Raw genomic sequence first — 10,136 nt, 5'->3', positions numbered from 1 at the left:
AACGATTTAACATTGGAGCTCAAGGTCTTATATCAATGAACTTGGTCATGTAGAAAGGGTTCTACATTTGACACTAGGTACATTCAGAAATGGGGGTGTGGGGGGATTTCTTGATGCCTAACATATTTCTGGTTCCTGATTCTAGTCCTTCAGTAAGGCTCAGCTATATATATCACCCTCTAGTTCCATTAAGGTTTTCTCATTGCCTACTGATACATTATTGTGTTTATATTCAACTACCTCGAGTGCCTTATGTTGCATAAGACAACATAACCCAGGCTAAGACCAAATGTCCCAAATAATTGCATGTAACAAACTATGGATCAAGAAAACTATTATCTAAGTCTAATCAAATACTACATTGGTTCTGCACAACTTTAATCTCTTCTATAATTTTTAAACTGTCATAAAAACTGTTATAATCATTAATATATTGACAGCTTGAAAATTTGATGTATTTCTTATCAAAATGTCTCAACTAACTATGGAAAAGGCTGGAAGGAGAGAACTAAAAGGAAAAATGACCAACTCAAGTTAACTAAGGACATCCAGAGAGAAAACTTTGTCACAAGCCTGGGTCCATGGAAATCTCATAAAACAGAATTTATGAGTAAATGATAGATTAGACCAAGTGGATTTACACACCATGGAATTTTACAGAACAATCCCACAAAACTGAAACTGTTAGCATTTTTTTCAATCAAAATGGAAACATGTTTTAAAGGCTATTAAAGAGAATTTTAGGAGCACAGAACCATTGCAGCCTAGGTCATTACTCTACCTCTCTTTAATCACACAACAAAATATCCACCCTGGTTTTAAAGACCCTTAAGGAGAATTATTTTAAAATCTCCCCTCATAAAACATTTCTAATTAGTAACAGAATCCAATGCCTGCACATATCACTATGGCTTTTCCAAACCTCCTCTACTCAAGTTGTAGTTTGTTTCTCTGAATCCAGAGAGCAGCTGACCAGGAGCTCTGGATGATGGGAGCATGCTTTTGAAGGCCACTGCAAATTTTGCCTTTTTTCATATTCCATTTGACTTTGTAATCCTCTGGAACTACCTCATGTAGTATATTTTTCACTCAATCCAAACCTACCAGTGTCTTAATGTCTTGATTTATTATAGCGCCCAATAATCTATTCTCCCAAAATACACTACTTTCTGTCATGAATCCCAGGTTACTTTTAGTCTTCTTTGCATATTCAACATCTTTCTCCTGCAGTGTGACCACTGTGCTTATTTCCTTTCAATCATTCTGCCTGATTCTGACCCCATTTTCATGGGTTATACACCTTTAGTGCATCTGAGTGATTTTGAATCCCTATTCTGTCATCTAACAAGCTACCTACCTCAAGACATCAAAAGCTCAATATGTGTGTTATCTTTCCCATCTTTCAGATAAATAGGTCACAATTTTCAAAAGTTCTGGACTTAGAATTAAGCCCTAAAATTTGATTTTTGACTCACACACAACTCAGGACGTCAGGACTCTCAGATAATAATATACAAACACAGTATTTGTTATCAGGTGCACTTACAGTCTGGAGAATGATTGCACTGCTTGGCCATTTAAACTATGCACTCTGCTTTAGCCCAAGGTTTCTCTTTCTTAGCAGCATTTATCAGAGTAATCCTCATCCAGTTTCATTGAGTCCTTGTTAATCCGAGTCTGTTATCTCCTCACTGCCAAACCAAGAGGAAAGGTTCTTTTTGTTTTATGATCCCTGTGGGCAAGTGTCATTCTTGGCTGAACACATCAAGTGCCCATAAGGTTCTAATAGTTGAAGTGCTTAAAGCACTTGCCATCCATCAAGGTTTATGATGTGGTTGCCATAGCTACCAAACCCCATGCATTCCTGATCACATGGGATCTATTTTGAAAAGAGAGAGAGAGAGGTTTTCCAGGAAATTATTCACATATATTCAGTTCCAGTTAAACAGTTAAAATCAATCAAGAGCCCTGGTGGTATTGGTCAGTGGTTAGAGTGTCGCCCCCCACCCCCACCCCACCTCCCCCTATACACTGAAGGGTCTCAGGTTTGATTCCTGGTCAGGGCTTATACTCAGGCTGTGAGTTTTATCCCCAGTCAGGGTACAAAAGGAAGGCAACTGATCGATTGATGTTTCTCTCTCACATCCATGTTTCTCTCTCTCTCCTTCCCCCTTCCTCTCTCTCTAGAATCAATGGGGGAAAAAAAATTCTCGGGCAAGGATTTAAAAAAAATCAATCAATAAATTATTCGAAACATAAATAAAACAGAACAATAAACTTAGGATTCCTAAGATGAGCTGAGGCCAACGCAAGGCTATACTAGCTTAAAATTGTAGGACAGAATGAGTCTATCACTTTTCCTTTATGCTGCATTTCAGCAGATGACAAAGTGTATAATTTTCAAGACTTCTTTGGAGATAGCCTTTGGAAAAAAAGTACTAGAGTATATAACTTTTAATCAAAAGTTACTGTGGGAGCCTTTTTATTTTCCCCAAAGAAAGTTTGCTTTTAAATAACAATTACTAGAGTTGTGTTTTATATGAAACCTTTCATCCAAGAAGCACATACTGCTCTATAAAAGTATTAATCCTCCCAGCCTTCCTGTAAAGCACAGGGGGAGCAAACTCCCCAGATGTGCATATTGAATTTTTTAAAAAGCAGTTTAAGTTGAATCAATAGTGTATTCAGAGAGGAAGGTTAAAAAGGTAGGCTTTGCACTGTGTCTTCATAATCAAAGTCCACTAGGAATTTATTAGACTGTGACAAAAGTCTAACAAAGAAAAAAACTTAAGCTCTTATACGTTGCCTCTTTGGCTTAATATTTGTTTAAATTTGAATACTAGCTTCCATACTTCCATGGCATTTGGGAGATAGAGGGCAACTTAATATTACTATCTTTGGCATGGTGCTATGTCATTTTGCAAATAGAAGCTAACTATTGCACAACCCAAAATTGATTCCCCAATAGGAAGTTAGAAATAATCTATGATTTCACTGGGCTATTGTTTAAAAATAAATATTTAAATTTGGATTGAACTGTTAAAACATCAAATATTCTGATACATATTTGGGCACTGTGTATCAAGAATCTTCAAAGTATTTATACTCTTTGTCCCAGTAATTCCACTTCATGGGATTACTTCCATCCATAGGAAAGAATGCAAAATCGAACTAAAGATTCATGATATAACTTACAGAATTATATGTAAGCAGTAAATTAAGAATATTTTAAATACATAAATAAAAAATATTAAATATTATGAATCATTCATTCACTTACTCCTTATTACATATCTTATGTTCCAGGCACAAGTAATATACAAATAAGGGGGTTATAGTCTAAGGTAGAAAGATATATAAGTACAATATAATTGTAGGTGTCCTGAAAAAGAGAGTATGGTAGAGAAACAAAAAGAAGTGTTTAGTTTTATATTGAAAAGATGAAAGAAAAATTTTCAAAGGGTTGACCTTTCATCTAAGTCTTGAAATTCAAGTAGGTGTTTGGCAAACAGAGAGATGATCACTACCATTAGTGAAAAGAAGGGACAGAGTAGTGGGAGCCAGGAATACTCAAGCTGACATGCCCTAGGGCTGAGTTGAGGCAATGGCTTTGGAGGAAGGAGAAGCAGACATGGGTGGTGGGACAGTAGTTCTCTCTCAATATTTGATGACTTGCTGAACAGAGGGAATGAGATGGGTGGGATAAAGGAGCAAAATTGATTCCCAGTATTTTAACTGTAGAACCAGGAGGGTCAAGAGAAAATAAAGCTGAGAGAAGGGGAATTTAAACACGAAGAGTAGGAATTGTCTGAGGAGCATAAGTGATAATAACCAATGGAAAGAAAGTCAGATCTGAAGTTTGTACTGGAGAGCAATGGACACCTGGGTTGTGGTGGTAATCACAGGAGAGGATGAGGGTATGAAAATTAAAAGGGGAAGCAAGGACAGAGCCCTGGGGGACACCAGCACACTATGGGGTAGACAGAGGAAGAGGAGCCCTTCAAAAAAAATGTGACACAGATAAGAAGAAGAAACCAGTGAACTGAGCAAGGCTGCTGTCAGTGGTGCCATTTTCCAGAGCAAGGTGCACAGACTGATGGGAGCAGAAGTCTAAATAGAATGGCTTTAAAAGTGACTAAAAGATTAAATCCCAGAATAGAAAGGTCAAAAAGTGAGACCTGGGATTACAAAATGATATGCTTAAAGTGTGGGAATCACCAATCAAATCACACACACGACCCAGCCGACAGGAGATTATAGGCATTTTAGAGATAATCTGTTTTCTAGATGTTACAGATAAAAAGTTGGATTTATGTTTGACCTCTATAAATGTAAGACTTGTTTTTCTTTTTAATGACTAAACAAAAGATGTTGCGCCCTCACAAGTTATGACACTCGCTATTTCATAAATCTTTTCTCCCAGGGTGATGTTGTACGGTGTCAATGAAAACTCCTCGCTGAGAGAAAGGGGATCCAAACTTGTTGTTGGGAAAGAAAAGTGTGGACAGCGTTAATCTTGACAGGCCGAGGATGCTATTGACCATAAACTTTATCTGAAATAAAATGTAGTACTCATGAATAAAACATTAAAAAAAAAAAACTATTGAATTTAGGCATTTGTTCTACCTAGAAGCTTTTTTTTAACCTGCCAATACATTCATTTTGTAAGGATGACATTTTACAAACCAAGAAAATTAGAAGTCATTGATCCAGTCATATCATTACATATTGATCAGTGTGTTCTAAACCAGAGGTTTCTTTCCTTTTAAAACTTTTCTTAGATCCTTTGACAGAAGCATGACCACGCAGAGCAGGCATTCCCAGAAGGCTGCACTGGACAGCTTATAAATAGGAAAAGTATCCCCAGCAAAATGCAGCCAAAACAAGGCTTCTTTGCATGTGGTCGAGCCAACTGCAGCTCTGTTGCACTACTGGGTTATAAAAGTATATTTCATTTTTACTGTTTAGCACTGCAGCACAATAGGAACTTGGAGCTACAATCAGCATCATTTGATTTTCCTTGACAACACTTAAAGTCGGAATAGGGAAATCACATTCAACCTAGTATTTCTTCATTTGCTTGGACTGTTTTCATTTTTCCTTTAAGGGAGAAAAAAAAAGGAAAGTTATATATTCAAATAATTGCAGCAATATCTTTACAAGTGAAATCACCACAACAAAGCTGTTTATTGCCCTGATCAACATTTTAAGTTTATGCAGCTTTCTTGATATATAGGGGCATGGTTTTTTTCTATTAAGTATGGGACTTGGGTATACTTGTTGAATTAATTCTACCATGTACTGGGTCCTAAGTGAAGAAAATACTGAAGGAATGTTTACTGTTTGACTGCTGCAGGTACAGGAAAGCTGGGGTTGAAACTGAATTATTTCAAATATATTTGGTTTAAAACATAAGGCAAGACTAGAGAACATTTGTTTGCAACCAGAAATCTATTTAAATGTATCTTACTATTTAAAGGAATCCTCAGCAAAGAATGCTCTGACCTGCTGCATTTTAGTAGATTTTATAGTACAAATTAGTGGCCCAGTGCACAAATTCGTGCACATTGAAAGGAAATTAATTAGAAGAAATATTTTAATATTGCTATTCACCCTTTCTCTATAATAGAAGTGTCAACCAAATTCACGATTGACAATGACAGATGGAAACACACGTGTGAGATTGGTGCCAGCGAGAGCTTTATATATAGAATAAGCTTGCTTAATTAGAACTGCTTTCTGATTTAGCAAAATCTTTTCCAGCCCAGTGAAGCACCCCAACTTCTCTTTCAGGTAATTGTCAGCAACACAGCAGTAAATTTCAACAGGAAGCAGATTATTATTGTAGATCATGCAGGGAGAACAAAGTGTAAAATATTTAACTGTAGCAGTGTTTGACTATATTCTGCACAGTGAGAAAACCTGAAGTCATTTTCGAGGTCCACCATTTCTTACTTCTTCTCAGTCGGGTCAAGTTTCTAAACTTTCTAAATCTCCATTTTCCAGCTAATGAAAAGGAAATAGGATTCTACCAAGTCTCCTATCTACCTACTCCAGGACTTCTGTGATGATCAAATGAGATGAGGCACAGGAAAACACTTCACAGACATTTGGTTAAACTGTGAAATGTTTGTACCTGGCTATAACGCAAGTGATGTTCCTGGGCTGAAGAAACTGCAAGGAGGCTAGTTGTTGCTAGGGAGAGGAAGCCAGGCATTGCTATGTGATGTCATTATCCAGACAGACACTTAGCATATTAGCCTTTTATATATATATATAGAATAGAAGCCTGGTGCATGAAATTCATGCATTGGTGGGGGGGGTCCCTCAGCCTGGCCTACACCCTCTTCAATCCGGGACATCCCTCTCACAATCCAGGACCCCTGGCTCCTAACTGCTCACCTGCCTGTCAGCCTGATCCCCCTAACTGCTCTCCCCTGCCAGCCTGATTGCCCCTAACTGCCTCTGCCTCGGCCCTGCCACCATGGCTTTGTCCAGAAGGATGTCCAGAAGGTCATCTGGAAGATGTCCGGTCTAATTAGCATATTTCCCTTTTATTCGTATAGATGTTCTGTGCTTCTTTGAATTAACATTAGAAGATACAAGAAATCTTTCTCTTGGGACCTAGACAGGATTTCAACTCTCTGTTGAAAGGTCTGTAACTAAACAAATAATAAAATCTGTGGTGTAGTCCAGTACCCTATATAACATAGTTTAATAGAAAAAGTGGTTTCTTTGCGTAATCAATAAGGAACATAAATTCCTTCATTTGAGTGCCAGAAGTTTGTCCAAATCCAAGTGGAAAGAAATTTACATCTTAATAATTAAATTGACTTATATTCTCCAAGAAACAATATACTAGGTTTGAAATAGAGAACATAATTCTAAATTTGATTATTTGAAACATGCATTGGAGAGGGAGAAAATAGAAAGCTTGTTTAAATACATAAGCAGGGTCATCAACTAAATTTTTTTGGAGGAGAATGGCTAAGCCAGGCAAAACAAAAACAAAATCTTTCTGATATTTTCTTAATAAACCAAAATCAGTCTTAAAGTTTTCTTTTTCAAGGAAATGTTTTCATATATATATATATATATATATATATATATATATGATAAAATATGTGGTACATTCTAGATATTGAGAGAAAAGCTACTCTCTCTAACTCCTCATAATACCTTCTGAAATTAGCTGGATTTGGCCTTAAACACCATATCAATTCCTACCTTAATATAGTCCTTTTTGCATGACTTCTGTTTCACCTCAACTTTTCAACCACAGCCATCAAAGCCCAAACTAAGAGTGGTTTCCTTCCATGATGTGTTTCTCAATAATTCAAGGCAACATTCATTCTCACTTCTCCTGACCTCCTCAGCAATTTCCCTTTGTACCATGCACATTGGGAAATATACTGTTCTACCTTATACTCTTTTCTAAGTAAAACATACAAGAACCTTTCACCTTGTAAGATTATTTTTTTAAAGCAAGGTTCCTCTTATATATCTTTTATAGGTGCACTAGAGGCCCAGTGCATGAAATTCTTGCACTGGCAGGGGGGGTTCCCTCAGCCCAGCCTGTGCCCACCCTCTCACAGTCCAGGAGCCCTCCGGGGATGTCTGACTGATGGCTTAGGCCTGGAGAGTGGGCCTAAGCTGACAGTTGGACATCCGTAGGGCTGCCATGAGCTGGGCTTCTGGCTCAGCAGTACTCCCCCTGTGGTGGGAGTGCACTGACCACCAGGGGGCAGCTCCTGCATTGAGTATCTGCCCCCTGGTGATCAGTGTGTGTCATAGACCTGTCATTCTGCCACTTGGTCAATTTGCATATTATCCTTTTATTATATACAATAATATTTTGATTCTGCCTTTTGCAAGTATAAGCAATCAATTACAAATGATTAAAACTTATTTTAAAATAAAATTTGCTTTATTTTTATTTTAAAGGAAACATACTCATTGTAAGAGATTCTGTAATCTTATGACACTAAATGAACTACATTTTTAAAAATTGAGTGTTTATATTCCCAAATATATATATATATATATACACACACACACATATATATGTATATATGTATACATATATATGTGTATATATATATATATATATGTTTGTGTGTGTGTGTGCATATATATATATATATATATATATATATATATCCTACCTAATAAAATGGTAATATGTAAATTACCATCACTCCACTACGCCCACGATTGGGCCAGAGGGAGGCGCAGGGGGTGGGACTCGGAGTGGCCGGGGTAGCCGATTGGGCCACCAGGACGCTGAGCCCGCATTGCCAGTGGCAGCGCGAGCTCAGCGTCTGCACCATGGCTGTGCTGCAGCACAGAAGGGGCCTCTGGGGCAGCGAGTTCACGTCCCACTGCGGACCATCAAAAGCGGGGGAGCTGGGTGCCTGTCCGCTCCGGCACCAGTGGACAGGCACCCAGCTCCACCGTGATCGAAAGCGAAAGCTTGTAGGGGACCCTACACGTGCATGATTCAATCATGCACTGGGCCTCTAGAGTATATATATATATATATATATATATATATATATATATATATATGTGTGTGTGTGTGTGTGTGTGTGTGTGTATATATACACACACACACATATATGTGTGTGTGTGTGTGTGACAATATATATTTTCATGTGACAATATTACACTTGTTTTCTTGTAATTTTTTTTCACTTGATAATACATCATGAACAAAATCTCAGAGGAATGTTATGGTATTAGTTCATTGGATAAATATGCTAATTTTTCACCTTCTAGATAGTTCTATCAGTCAGCATTGGCTAGTTAGTCACTTTAAGGTGAATATGTAGGTTGTTTTTCTTTTATTTTAATGTAGGTTGTTCCTTCTTTTTTTAAAAAAAAAAAGTTTCCATGGGAAACTCCAAAAGTAAGCACTAAACTTTGCAATTTTCACACCATAAACTCCAAAAGTAAGCACTAAACTTTGCAATAAAGTATGCAAATGTCTCAATACAGTACCTGGTGCATAGTAAGAGCTCAGTAAAGGCTGGCTGGAGTCATAGCTAAAATTGCTGGATCAAAGCAATCATATATTTCATTAATTCTTTAAATGACCACTTATAAAATTGAATCAATTCATATACACCATCGGTATACAAAGAGCCCAATTTCTCACACCTCTGTCCATTTTTTAAAAATACTTGATAATTGTGGTAAATATTACCATTGCTCACCAATATTTCTAGTTTTCCTTTCCTTCCAAGTACAGGGGAGGAGTACACTTCATTAGCTGCAGCCAGATGACTTGTTTTGGTCAATAAATGTGAGTAGAAATGACTTCTGTCATCTCCAGATAAAAGCACTTAAGAGCTGGCATGAAATGCTGCCTGCTGTCTCTTCCTCTGACATACCAGCTAAGGAAGTCAAATCTCCCAGACAGTGCTTCTACAGGACGTGGGCTCATTGGTTGCAGCTTAGAGAACAAATGCCCAAAACAGCCTTCCAGACTTGCAGAGAACTCCATCCTAAGTAACAATTCATGCTGTGCTAAGCCTTTAAAATTCAGGGGTTGTCTGTTATCTTAGCAAATCTAGCCAATGCTGACTGATAGAACTATCTAGAAGGTGAAAAATTCTTACCATCGGATTCTTTTAGTTACTAATATTTCTTACACATCCTTTCATATCATTTTAAATTATGGTGATACGAAACTACCTATATATCTTTTCTGGAAGAGTACTTGATTTTTTAACCATTAACTTTTAGCGACACTATAGTAACCCATCCTTCACCTCATTCTAGACACTCAGGAATTCTGTGGCACTTGAGAACAGATAAAATATCAGGGGTCTCTGAGACAGCCATGCTTTTGCTCAAAAATCACAAAATACTTCATTTTTATTTTGAGACAACTATTCAAATGGCACATTAGTAAGTATGTAAGCATCAAAATATATTGTTCCTCTCTTGTATATTCTCCACAGCATCTAGCACATTGTTTATTATCTAACTAGAGGCCCAGTTCACAAAATTCATGCAACCGGGGGGGTGTCCCTCAGCCCGACCTGCACCCTCTCCAATCCGGGAGCCCTCAGGCAATGTCCTACTGACGGCTTAGGCCCACTCCCCATGGTTCTCTGCTCTCTGCGGGGCCT

This window comes from Eptesicus fuscus, chromosome 3 (genome assembly GCF_027574615.1).
Source record: "Eptesicus fuscus isolate TK198812 chromosome 3, DD_ASM_mEF_20220401, whole genome shotgun sequence".
Lineage (NCBI taxonomy): Eukaryota > Metazoa > Chordata > Mammalia > Chiroptera > Vespertilionidae > Eptesicus > Eptesicus fuscus.
The sequence above is the reverse complement of the archived record's forward strand: the minus strand, read 5'-3'. Positions refer to the sequence as shown.